At 36.0% G+C, this 13,409-nt stretch overlaps 1 non-coding gene across 1 annotated transcript; it reads left to right on the plus strand.

Annotated features, from left to right (window-relative positions):
- The first annotated feature begins 10,834 nt into the window (after nucleotides 1-10,834).
- Nucleotides 10,835-10,941, plus strand: LOC124076167 (U6 spliceosomal RNA). The gene has a single exon (XR_006846272.1). It is a non-coding gene; the product is annotated as a U6 spliceosomal RNA (small nuclear RNA).
- Nucleotides 10,942-13,409: the final 2,468 nt, after the last annotated feature.

Genomic DNA, 13,409 nt, shown 5'->3' on the forward strand with positions numbered 1-13,409 from the left:
GTCCCTGAGCCATGTCCTAGTCCCCTCATTCATTCTTGAACTCATTTTGTGATTTTTCTTTCCTAGTACTCCTCCAGAATTATTGTTCCTAAAGTTGCCACTGATTTTCACTAAAACTTCAAAAATGGTGGAAAAATGTAATAGAGGAATGGAAATGGAAAAAAAAATCTAATTAAAATATTTGCTAAGAGAATCTATCAAAAAGAAAAATGCATTCTAAGGAAATAAATCTAGATGTGAAAGAACTCCTTCTCAGAGAATTGAACCCTAATCAACAGTTTAAAAGAGAAAACCTGAGGAAAATCTCAATAGATGAGGGAAGGAAACATTTGGTAAGTGTATCTAAACAAAACATAGTGGATTACAAAGGAATCTCATAAATAGAACACCATCTTTGAAAAACTAGGAGACAATGCCATTTTTAGATGCCATAATATTAGTAATATTTTAATTAAAATCTTGAACTTGTGGTATACCAGCTATTGCTGGTACTATTCAGAAGTAAATAATCATTGTTTAAATAACTAGTTAAATAGGAAATCCATGTATTTAATTAAATAAATTAAGAAAGGAAAGGAGGTCATTGGCACATGTGCTAGAAAAAAGATGAAAAGACCTTTTTTATTAATCTTGAGATTGTTCACAAATCACCAATATTTTAAAATTGGGATGGGCTATGCATAAATTTGACAAACAACAGCTTTATTCATAACACACATTAACCATTAACTCTCTGTGGCTATGGTCTAATTTGTTATAAACAATAAAGAAGCCTTGTGCTACATCCCTGTGCATCTTGCTAGCTCCCACCCAGCACTGGCTGCAGTGCCCACAGCACCTTCATGTGGCATTTTAACCTAGTGGGAAAGCATGAATTACCAGGAACAAGTGAATGGCCAGTCAAGAAGCTGTTTTTCCAGGTAACATCATGCTAAATGAAATAAGCCAGACTCAGAAAGTCAAGGGTTGAATATTTTCTTTCATATGAGGAAGCTAGAGAGAGGGAGCAAAAAGGAATGATAAAAGGCCACCTCCAAAAATAGAAGGGAGATGGATAGAGTAGAAGTGAGGGACCAAGGGAGAGAGAGGAGGAGAGGGACAGGGGAAAAACTGGAGGATAAAGTTGACCAAATTATGCTATGTGCATGTATAGACATGTCACAATTCATCCCAAATTTATAGATAACCATATGCATCAAATTGAATACATAAATAAATATATTGAAGACCAATAGGGTATAAAATTTGTCTTCAATTGGACTAGGGGGAGGGAAGAAAGGATGGAAAGAGAAGTACTGGGGATTGAAATAAAAAAAAAAAACTGTGCATTTATGAATGTCAAAATAAAACCCACCGTTATTTATGACTATATCCTATAATAAAAATAAATAAAAACATGTTCAGAACTTTTAGTTTGAAAAAGCATTGAAAGTAGCTAGTGTATTTCAAGTAAAAAGATATACAGAATATCAATTTGCAAACTCAGGACGCTGAGGCAGGAGAATTGCAAGTTTAAGGCCAGCCTCAATCCTGTCTCAAAAAAAAAAAAAAAGAAAAAATAGAACTGGGAATGCAGCTTAGTACTAAAGTGCCCCTGTGTTTAATCCCAACTACTAAATTAACAGCAAAAGTTAAAAAAAAAAAAAAGAAAAAAAAAGTCTTTCCTAAATTATGTCATGCCACCATGATCCACAATAAATAATGAGTTCATTAACGATTTGATTTAACAGAGGAAATAAAAGTAAAGAAAAAAGAAATGTAAAGCTGGGCTGAAGAGGAGGGAAGGAAACATGTAGAAATGTATTTTCATTTCATCTGGAGAATATGCTCTGGTTTCTCCTCAAAGGTTTGCACCTGTTGATATGTTGCCTCATTGCAAAATTGTGAAAATAGCCTCAATTACTGCATGTGTTAAACTCCCCTGGAGACCTGTTGGGCCCCAGGGGAGTTTAACACATGCAGTAATTGAGGGGGGATGTGGAAGGGGAAGAAACAAGAGGGAAGAGCAGGAAGAAAAGATTAACATTAAACAGATACATGAGGTGGGATGGAAAGGGAGAGAAAAGGGAAATTGCATGGTAATGGAGGGAGACCCTCATTGTTATACAAAATTACATATAAGAGGTTGTGAGGGGAATGGGAAAATAAACAAGGAGAGATATGAATTACAGTGGATGGGGTAGAGAGAGAAGATGGGAGGGGAGGGAGGGGGGATGGTAGAGGATAGGAAAGGTAGCAGAATACAACAGTTACTAATAGGGCATTATGTAAAAATGTGGATGTGTAACCCATGTGATTCTGCAATCTGTATTTGGGGTAAAATTGGGAGTTCATAACCAACTTGAATCTAATGTATGAAATATGATATGTCAAGAGCTTTATAATGTTTTGAACAACCAATAAAAAAAAATTAAAAAAAAAAGAAACAAGAGGGATAGGAGATTAAAAGAGATTATTTTAAGGGAGTTTTCTTGGAGATCAGGTGTTTAGTCAGATCTTGCAACTCTGTGACCAATATAACTGACAAGAATAACCTAGAGAAGGAAAAGTTTATTTTGGATAAGGGTTTTGGAGGTACAGTGCTGACTGCACAGCACTGGGCACAAGATGAAGCATAATATGTGCTGGAACTGCTCTGCGGAAGGAAAACTGCTCAGGATGTGACAGCCATGAAAGCAGCTTCCTCAACAGGAAAAATATATAAACCCTAAATGCACCCCCCCCCCCCCCCCCAGTCATCATACCCTACCTGCCTACAGCTACCACTCAGTCCTATCAGTGGCTTAATCCACCGATTAGGTTACCACTCCCATGATTAATAATAATCTTACCTCTGAACTTTCTTGTATTGTCTGACACCTGAGCTTTTAGGACACCGCATATTCAAAACCATAACACCAGGCATTAAGCATCCGGAAGTTCCTGCCTACTTTGAGCCCAGTCCTGGGCTTCTGGCATCTGGAAGGTAGCAGGGGTGCTGCTCTAGCCCAGATTGAACCTTGTCCCTACCCCTCAGGGAGGGAGGGGGCTGCAGCTTGGAAAGGGCATCCCTGCCTGGGAGCAGGTATCACCTGGGTGGAGGGACAGCTGAACTGACAGAGCCTCTTTGTTGGCCTCTGAGGGACAGCCCTGGCACAGGGAGTGAGATGTGGATGGAGTATCGCTAGCAGTGACTCTGGGATGCCTAGGAGGCTAGAGCCTAGGAACCTAGGAAGAGCGAATGTTAGGAGCTGACCGACCAAGAGCAGGCCCTAAAGTGTCCTGCTCTGTCTGACACCTAGACATGCCCCTGGAACCCGCAGAGACCCGGGGCCTAGGGATCTGGCCTGTCTGACCTTCCAGGAGCTCAGGAAGGTCGTCTCCCTGCACCACGCTCAGTGATTTTTGATCTGGCACCAGGAGGCTTAAGCTTCATCCAGCTCCACCTCTGCCACGGGGCAAGCTCTCCTTCTACTACCGGGCAATCTGCTGGGACTTGGAGGCGTCTGGCTCTACTTCAACGATGCCTCCGGAACTGTGTCCCACACCTCCACTTACTTCTGGGCAAAGGAGCCAAGCGCTGGCTGGAGCGCATGCGGCAGGCCGGGTGGATCTCCGCGGCGGTGGCGCTCTCAAGTGTTTAACAGTGTTGCTTGGCAACGACAGTTAGTGCAGTTGACTGATATCTAACAGTCAAGAGACCGGTTTTGGACGCTGTGGGGAGACTAGGTTAAGCAATCTGTAAATCCCAGCACTGAGTTCCGGAGGCAGCGAGAAGTCCGGGTGAGGGAAGGGGCTTCTGACACCGATGATGAACTCTGCTTGGAAAGAGTTTATTACCTTTGGCTTGGGAGGTAAGGTTATTAGATACAAGCCTGTCACAGGATCCACAGGGATGCAAGGGATGGAGATGTAGCCCTAGCGAGGGATCTCCTCTCTTGTGGAAAAAGTCAAGTCGATGACATAGAACAAAAGAACAGGTAATGGGTTCTGGAAGGTTAGGGACCCAAGGGCAAGAGACCAACCCCGGGGGGGATGCAGGTATCAGAGGGAAGAAGCCTGCACCATCCAGGTTATGACCCGAGGCACAGCACAGGAGGGAGGCCACGTCTCCTTTCACCAGGATGCTTGGCTTTTATATCCCACAGATGCCTCAGAACCTGGAGTCTAGTATCAAGGCCCTCTTAATGAGCAGCAAAACAAAACACAACTTTAGCCGGTTTCCCAGCCACTTATAAATCCCTAGAGAGCCACTGATTCACTGTCTAAAAGCCATTTAACTCATCAAATTAAGCAGAAGAGTTTATTTTTAATGTATACATTTAACATACAGTTCGTGATCTTCACTTCTGAAAGAGTGGAATAGAGTTCACTGGAAGTTTTCACACTTTCCAAAGCACCAAGCACATCGTGGTTTTTCAATTTTGTCACCACATCAGGCAGATTACACTAAGCAACACCTGTGAAAAACAATTTTGCCCAGGAAGTTTTTTTTTTCTTTTTTTCCCCAGGAAGTATTTGGCAATTTTTCCTTTTTGTTTCTACTTAATTTCATTGACATCAGAAATATACTATATTAATTCATTATTTGACATATTTTGAGTTTTTGCCTTTTTAGCCTGGTTAGTTTGGGTAAAATTCCACATTCATCTATCTACCTTTCTTTCTTAAACTGTGATTTCTATAATATTTGTAAAAGTTCTGGTAAGAGCTTTGTGTACAGGGGTGGACCACCTTGTGTGCCAGAGATGGCCACTTCCTGCTTACCTCCAAAGATGCTAAAGCTAAAGCAGTTCATGAGAAGACAACAAGTTCTTAGGCTGAGCAGAAGGATCTTGCAGGAAATTTGGCAAGTTTCAAATGTTTCTGATCACAAATACCTAAAGAACTGGGCAAAAAAGAATTCAAAAGAAATGAAAGTGCCACCAAAGAGGAACAACTCAGATCATAATTGCTCAAGGCACTCTGCAGCTAAAAGAGTTAGAAAAAAACACTATAGCATTATTCTAAAGGTTCTTCACATCTTCCATGTGTTTTGTTGAGCTTAGGCTGTCACACTATGTACTGTACTTGAGCAAAATATCAAGATAGAGATGATGTGTTATAGAAAGCAAGAAAAGATCACATTGAAGTAATTGCCTCAGGACTGAAAAATATACTTGAGTTTTGAAAATGTTTCTGATGTATCCAAAGTTTTTTGAGAAGCAAAACCCATTGTAACATGTGGCTGGTTAGCACATGAAAAGAAGCTCAACACAATCATCAGGAAAGTAAGTGCAAATCGCCTTGGTTTGGGATGGAGCGATCTTTTTGATGTTCTTTCCATTGCTAGGAAAGCAGTTGAATAATAAATGGTAATAAATATCATGCCAAAAATAATAATAAAGCAGAACTTCACTTCCACTTCAATGGCTGTAATTCAAAAGAGAAATAATAAATGCTGAAGATGTGAAGAAATTGGAACCCTCATACAATGAAGGTGGGAATATAAACTATCTGCAGCCACTTTGGAAAACACACCATTAGCTTCTCAAAAGGTAACATGGAGTTACCATATGATTTAGCCATTCTTCTAGGTCTATAATCAAGAGAACTGAACACATACCTACGAGAAAGGTGTACGTAAATGCTTGTAACAGCACTAGTCAGCATAGCCAAAAGGTGGAAAAAAATCGAAATGCTTATCAACTGATAAATATATAAAAAATTTAGTATATTCATACAGTAATTTATTTGGCAACAAAAAGAACTTATTGTTTATAACAATCCTTGGGAAGGACAGGGATATGAGTCTCACACAGATGAAATTTTCTCACTTTCTATTAATTTGTATGTGTGTGTTTATGTATTGCTGTCTTCTGCCAACTTTTAGTCTCTTCAAAAGTGAAGGGATTCTTTTCACCTGTGCTTGCAGATTTTTCTACATATACGTATTTTATATATATATATATATATATATATATATAAAATTGCATATAGATTTATGACATGAGGCAATTGTAGATTTATCATTTTGTTTTAGTTGTATCGTTATAAAAATATGAGAGCAAGTATAAAAGATTATTACTGTTGCAAAAGTATTGCTTTACTTTATAAAAGTTTTGTTTAAAAAACTAAACTCCTCAACTGTACATTTCTATTCTCACCACTCATAACCTGAATACCTACCATGTAATCGACATATTTTACTATATATCTCAGGACCCTCCATCCTCAAAATCTTCATGTTTCCTTATCCAGAGATTTAGAATTGAAAGTGATAGGACTCAATTTCAAGTGAAGTCTTTCCTTCCTCTTTTCAAACAAAGCACTTCTAGAGGTAGGAATATTATAAACTGTCGTTTTGAAAAATTAACACCATACTTACACTGATTAAATGATGGAAATACTTAAAATTTACATGCAGCCTATATATATTGATTAAAGTGAGACATACTAATTCATTTGAAACATACATTTCCTTTGGCTTTAAGTTTCTTTAAAAAAGTGATAGTTTTGATTTTAATTAGATCTTTATGTTGTTACTTGCTGTAGTCTGGCTGCAGCAAAATAACCAGGGGATGACGAGCAACTTGTGTACATTGATACAGCAGGAGTGGGAGCCGTTTATTGTAGGACAGGACGAGTATATATACATTCCACACAGTTTATCTAATTAACATAAACTCGATACAGCAGTCAACCAATAAGGAATCTCCACACTTAATGGCTCGCTGGTGTTACTTCACAAACCACTCCCTCTGGCAAAATGCCAGGCGCCATCCAGACTTGTTTACAGACTCTAACATTGGCCAGGCGCCATCCTGACTTGTTTACAGACTCTAACAGTTACTCAGCCCTCTTTACCATAGTACTTTTAAGAACTAAAATTTCTTTAAATGTGAAGATGTGAAGTCCAAATGACTAGGACTGTAATAGTCTTTTTTTTTTTTTTTGATATTACATTTTACTTAATAAGGTAGGGCACATGGATTGTGTGATGGTCCTTTATTTTGTGTTTGAAGAAACATTTTAAGTGCTGCTAATTACAATGTGTAATACTTCACGAATTATTAGTAGCATTCCAATGTCAGTGATATTAAAATGTTAGCAAAAAGAATATCTAAGACTTTGAAAAACAGAGTCCTTAAAAGAGCTATGCAAAATCGATATAATTTTATTATTTTATTAATTGAAATTCTGTCTTTGTTAATTAGAAGTAAAAGTAATAATTATAATAGCTAACATATTGAGTTCTTTATGCTAGAAACTGTTCAGATACTTTGTGTAGATTCTCTTTCAAGTATCACAGTGGTGTCTTGGGAGGTAGCTACTAATTTTAATCCTCATTTTATTGGTGAGGAAATTAAGGCACAGAAGGACTAAGGGTTAGCTGGTATGCAACAGAGCTTAAGGTAGAATTCAAATTCAGTAAGAGCTAAATCCAAAGACTATGCTCTTTCTATTCAAATGGGAAGCTCTGGATTGAGGATGTGGCTCAATGTAGAGCCCCTACCTAGCAGGCTTCAGACTCCGTATTCCAACCCTGGCACAACAAAAACAAAACAAAACAAAACAAAAAGCAAAAGCCAATAAGATCAGTTCCAGTTGTGCTTATCTGGAATCCCAGTGACTTGGGAAACTGCAGCAGAGGATTGCAAGTTCAAGGCCTTCTGGACAACTAAGTGAGACCCTTCCTCAAAATATGTGCCTGAGATCAACTCCCATCAGTAACAACAACAACAACAAAAAGTAAATCAATAGAAAATAGGCTGTTTATTCATTAACTTAATAAGTTATAACAGATAACAAATATAGTTTCTTCAAAAGAAAATTATTGGATTTAAGGGAGAGGAATTACATGCTATTTGATGTTTACAATGGCATGAATAGTCATATGTTTTGAGAGGATGCTCTGTGAATTCCTAACAAATCTCCTTACTTTTATAGAACCCCTCTGCATTATACCTGTGCCTATGGCCAGGGAGAAGTGGTGCCACTTCTATTAGAATAGAACTGTAACATTTCACCCCTGTGTTAGTGACAAAAACACACCACTGATTAAGGTAGATGTAGCTAAGGATTTCTACAGGAAGTGAATTCAACTGAAATGCTTAGAATAAAAATTGAATACTATCATTTAAATAAACTAATTAGTGTATCCTGTGGAATATTTTTTTGAATTTCTAAAATTTATAATCCATTACTTAGTACAAAACCAACAGTCTATACAACAGCAGGAATAAAAATATGCAACTATTCTAGAAAATGTTGCTTATCTAAATGTTAAGAATTCAGGAGTGAAACTCCTTCCCCCCATTCTGTCTTTTGCAAGGACACGTCAATGGCAGCAAAACTGTTTTCAGGCAATACAAAACAAGGCATACATCCATCACCTTTATTTCCAAAACAGTTGAAATACATTTGTTTTAACATTAACTTAGGTGAACAAATCTTGAGTAGAATAGTAGCAAATGTTGAAACCTTTTTTTAAATCTCATGGATACATTTAGTATATATAAATTTACATAAATTGAGTCAATATTTAAAATTCAGGAGATGCATACAGAAATCTGAAGTTCAAGTTTCTCTTGAAGAACCACATGGTGTCTCCTCTGAGTCCATGTTACTTAGTAGCGCACAGGGTGCCCCCTTCATACTGGGCATGCACTACTGGCAAGCTGCAGCATTCGCTCAGAATCAGGTACTTTGCTTCTATTAAGGAGATTATAACTCTGTTTTGCAGCATATTTTGATTAAAATTTCATGGTTTTCATGATAGTTTTTATTAATTATAAAAATATGGCCTATGTAATATATTGATTTCTGAAGTAGAATTGAAATTCAGAATTTAAAAATTTATATTTTAAAACACTTTTCTTATGTGTACTATAAAAATCATATTCTCATTAGAATTTCTATGTGCCTCATTAGGTTTTTATAAGCCTCATGATTAGAGGTAGGTAGGTAATGCATGTTGCAAGCAATATTATATCTTTCTCTTCAGTCTTGCTCTTTCAACATGTGGTTGATTTAGTGTCTTATGATGCCAAAAATAATCCATGTAGACCAGGATAAAACCTTTGTTTCTACACAAAATTTCTGAATTATATTTTGTCTATATTTTTAAATACCTTTAATTCGCAATTAAAGTGGAACCAGAGTAAAAAAGAACTTGGAAAAGTGCATTAGGGTCCCAGGATTATTATTTCAACTAAGAATGCATTTTGTATTAGCTTTCTAGCATGTAAGATTAATATCTTTCATCTTATAGTAGGAGGAAACACAGGGGCCAATTAGGAATAGGCAATCAAAATTAATTTGAACCTATCTCTTCTAACTCAAAGCCCATTTCCCCAGTGACCCAAGTGGAGAGGAGTGCCTATATTGATGTCTGGAATTCTGACACTAAATAAAAGAGAACCAAGAGAGTTTATATAGCATGAAGAAACCTTCCATGTTATTGGAAAGCACTGAGAGATGTCTCTCTGCTACTCTAATTCTCCAAATGTGAATATCTGCTATGAAAAAGCATTGTCCCCTCTCCTTCCTCTATACCCAAAGTACTTAAAAACAGCATACTATAGGGACACAGCCACATCAATGTTTAGAGCAGCACAATTCACAGTAGCTAAACTGTGGAACCAACTTAAATGCCCTTTAGTAGATGAGTGGATTAAAAGATGTGGCATATATACACAATGGAATATTACTCAGCAATAAAAGAGAATAAAATCATGGCATTTGCAGATAAATGGATGCAGTTGGAGAAGATAATGCTAAGTGAAGTTAGCCAATCTCAAAAATAACAAATGGCGAATGTTTTCTCTGATATAAGCTGACTAACTCATAGTGGGGTAGGGAGAGGGAGAATGGGAGGAAGACATGAACTCTAGATAGGGCAGAGGGGTGGGAGGGGAAAGGAGGGGGCCGGGGGTTAGCAATGATGGTGGAATGTGATGGACACCATTATCCAAACTAAATGTATGAAGACATGAATTGGTGTGAACATACTTTATACACAGAGATATGAAAAATTGTATTCTATATGTGTAATAAGAATTGTGATGCATTCTGCTGCCATGTATTTAAAAAATAAAAGCAATTAAAGTAAATAAATAAAATTAGGAAATTATTTTATTCTCCCCCCCCCCCAAAAAAAAAAGATGAGATTCAACAAAGGTTAAAAAGAAAAGAAAACATTGTCAAATAGGTGTTAGCAATAGTAAAGAGATTGCTTTATACTGGACTGTAATGCACAGTTTTGTAATATTCCTCTGATAGTGACTCAAACAATCTTTCTAATGAGGCTTGATATTTCCAGAAAATCAGATATTCTTTGGGATATAGATTGAGAAACTCTGCTCTAGAGATGAAAATTTAGCTCATCAATTCAATAAAATGCTTAAATCCTTTACTTCTATATTTTAGGGTTTGGGGCTATTGAGATTAAAGATACAGTCCCTGTCCTCAAGAAGTTCTTGGCTTAGATGGGGGAGGGGCTATCACATAATTTCAAGATACCATGATAAAGGCTGTGACAGAGGCAAAGATTCCTGGAAGCAGCAAACATTTGTAGGAAGTTTTGGAGATGACTGGAGTTGGCCACTCTAGGCATAGGAGGGTATTTCAAAGTGAAAGAACAGCTCATGTAGAAGGGAAAAGCTTTCCTTTCTTTGCTTTATATATGTTTGTGTTCCTAGGGTCTTTTTTAAAACTTTCAGTTCAGTTGAGAAATAAGTAATTTTGTGAATAAATTATTTTTGATTTCCAAAAACTACTTTTACTTGATCTACAGGAAAATAAACAGCAGATGGCAGAATTTTAATTTGGAAGAAAGCAAATATACCTGTAGTCAATAAGAAGGGAAGGTGTAGTGCTCACTTTGGCAGCACATATATTAAAATTGGAACAATACAAAGAAGATTAGCATGGTTCTTGCACAAGAATGACTTGCAAATTTGTGAAGCCTTTCATATTTTTGAAAAAGAAATTATGAAAACTGTCCAATTCACAATAACCTCAAAAAATACTTGGGAATTAATCTAATGAAGGGTGTGAAGGACTTCTACAATGAAAATTATAGAGCACTGAAGATATAAATTGAAAAAGGCCTTAGAAGATGGAAAGACCTCCCATGTTCTTGGATAGGCAGAATTTAAGTGGTCAAAATGGCTGTACTACCAAAAGCAATACACAGATTCAATGTAATCCCCATCAAAATACCAATGAAATTCTTCACAAACTAGAAAAAGCAGTCCTAAAATTTACTTGAAAAAACAAGAAACCAATTAGTCAAAGCAAGTATGAGCAAAAAGAGTGTTGCTGGAGTCATTACAGTACCAGACCTTAAATTATATTACTGAGCTATAGCAACAAAAACAGCAAGGTATTGGTACCAAAACAGACATGAAAACCAATGGAATAGAATAGAAGACACAGAGACAAACCCACATAAATACATTTATCTGACTTTTCTGTTATTTTGTTTCTCTTGATTCTGTTGCTGCAGTGTTGCTATTAGAACTGATCCTACAATCTGATAATGATTAACTTTTACTAAAGTGTTGTCTTGACTGATCCCTATACCTGAATCTTCATGCCAATACACACTTAGACTTAAATGTTACAACATGTTTATTATTTATTTATTGTCTGCTCTGCCAGCAAATATTAATTAGAATCATTCAAAACTCTCCAATAATTTCAAATATTGTCACAAGTAGAGATCAGCATTTCCTTTCATCCTTGCTAATAAATCTGTACCCCATAGCCCCTTTATATCTCATGAAATACATTTTCTTTGATTATGGGAGATCCCATATCACTGTTTCTCAGGGTGGGTACCAAGTTTTGATTGGAAACTCTAGTGATTTGTTTTCCATAGTAATACTTTTCCAGGGTATTTGTGCCTCTGCTTGAAGTTTTCTGAATATATAAATTCTACCTTATAAGGAAGATATTAAGCAGAATCCTCTGAACCTAAAGAGGTTCATTTGCACCTAAAAGAGCTAAGACCCATGATGACTCATCAGTATGCAAGTATAAAACAGAATTTTGTCTTCGAAGTCAGTTGGAAATCAACATAGAGATTAAGCATCACTCTATCAAAAATCTTTGGTTTCGTTTGATTAGTTGGACAAGAAATAGAAGAAGTCCAAGCAAGTTTTGACATTAATTTCCTGCCTTTGGTGTGATTGATCATTTTCATTCTGGGGGACAATGGATGATTTTATTGTCTAATTTAAGGAGATATATATATATATATATATATATATATATATATATATATATATATATATATATATATATATATATATATATATAAATGCTGTTTTTCCTTGAGTTATAAAGCACAAAAAGAGTACAGCCAATAACCAAAATAGGACACAATAACATTTTTCAATAACTGAGAACTTGTGAATTAATACACACTGGATTTAATTTAGAATTCCAAAAGAGTTCAGCATTAAAAACCAAATTATTCCATCATTATATTATTTTTCTTAATGTGTTTCAGTATTATCACATTAAATCTTTGTAACAACCCAGCGAACTAAAGCAGTACAACCCTTATTTTTAGAAGGAGACCTTGAACCTAAGAAATAGGACTTGTGTAAGAACAAAAAGCTATTGGTTACAGAGAGGACACCTGAGTTTAGGACAATTTCTTTTATGTCAAGCTATTCTGGTTAATGTATTGAGCTGTGTTATCCTCGATCATAATCATTTCATTCTTCTTTAATTACAAGCTTATGGATGCAATGGCATGTGTCTTTTCTCCAGTTATGGGGTAGGCTGAGGCAGGAGCATTGCTTGAGCTCAGGAGTTTGAGATCAGCTTAGGTGTCATGGTAAAACCCCACCTCCAAAACAAAACAAAATATAAATAATTGTTAAGTCAGGAAAATGTTTATAGGGCTGACAAATTTGAAGTACATGAGATTGAGTTCTGATATTAGCTGTGATGTCTAAATCTCTATTAATAATTGAACATATTTTGGTTAATATTTTTATATAGTGTTAAAATAACAATTTCATTATGTTTTTCATATATAGCAGTAGGAAAATAATTCTTGAACATATGAAAGCAGAACCTAAAAATTCAGAAATTAGCAATCCAGGTAAAACTTCTGAAAGTGAATTACTCTTGGTGTGCTTACTCTATATAAAAAAAGTAAAAATAAGAAAGTTTTGATCACAAAGGAGTGGTGAAAAAAATCAATGTGTAAATTTTTTCTTAACGTCTTTATTAATCTACAATCCAGAATTATTTAAGCAATTAGTTTTAGGAAATTTATGATCTGAAATAATTTTACAGTAATTTAGTTTTTGCCCCTGAAATTATATATGTCTTTATATAAATAAGAAAAATATTTTTAAATTAGTATGTTGTGTTTCCTCTATAGTGACATTATGGTAAATCGGACTTATAAAAAGCAGATGTTCTTT

This window comes from Marmota monax, unplaced genomic scaffold, assembly GCF_021218885.2.
Source record: "Marmota monax isolate L192 unplaced genomic scaffold, Marmota_monax_Labrador192_F-V1.1 WCK01_AAM20220418_F8-fsc00019, whole genome shotgun sequence".
Lineage (NCBI taxonomy): Eukaryota > Metazoa > Chordata > Mammalia > Rodentia > Sciuridae > Marmota > Marmota monax.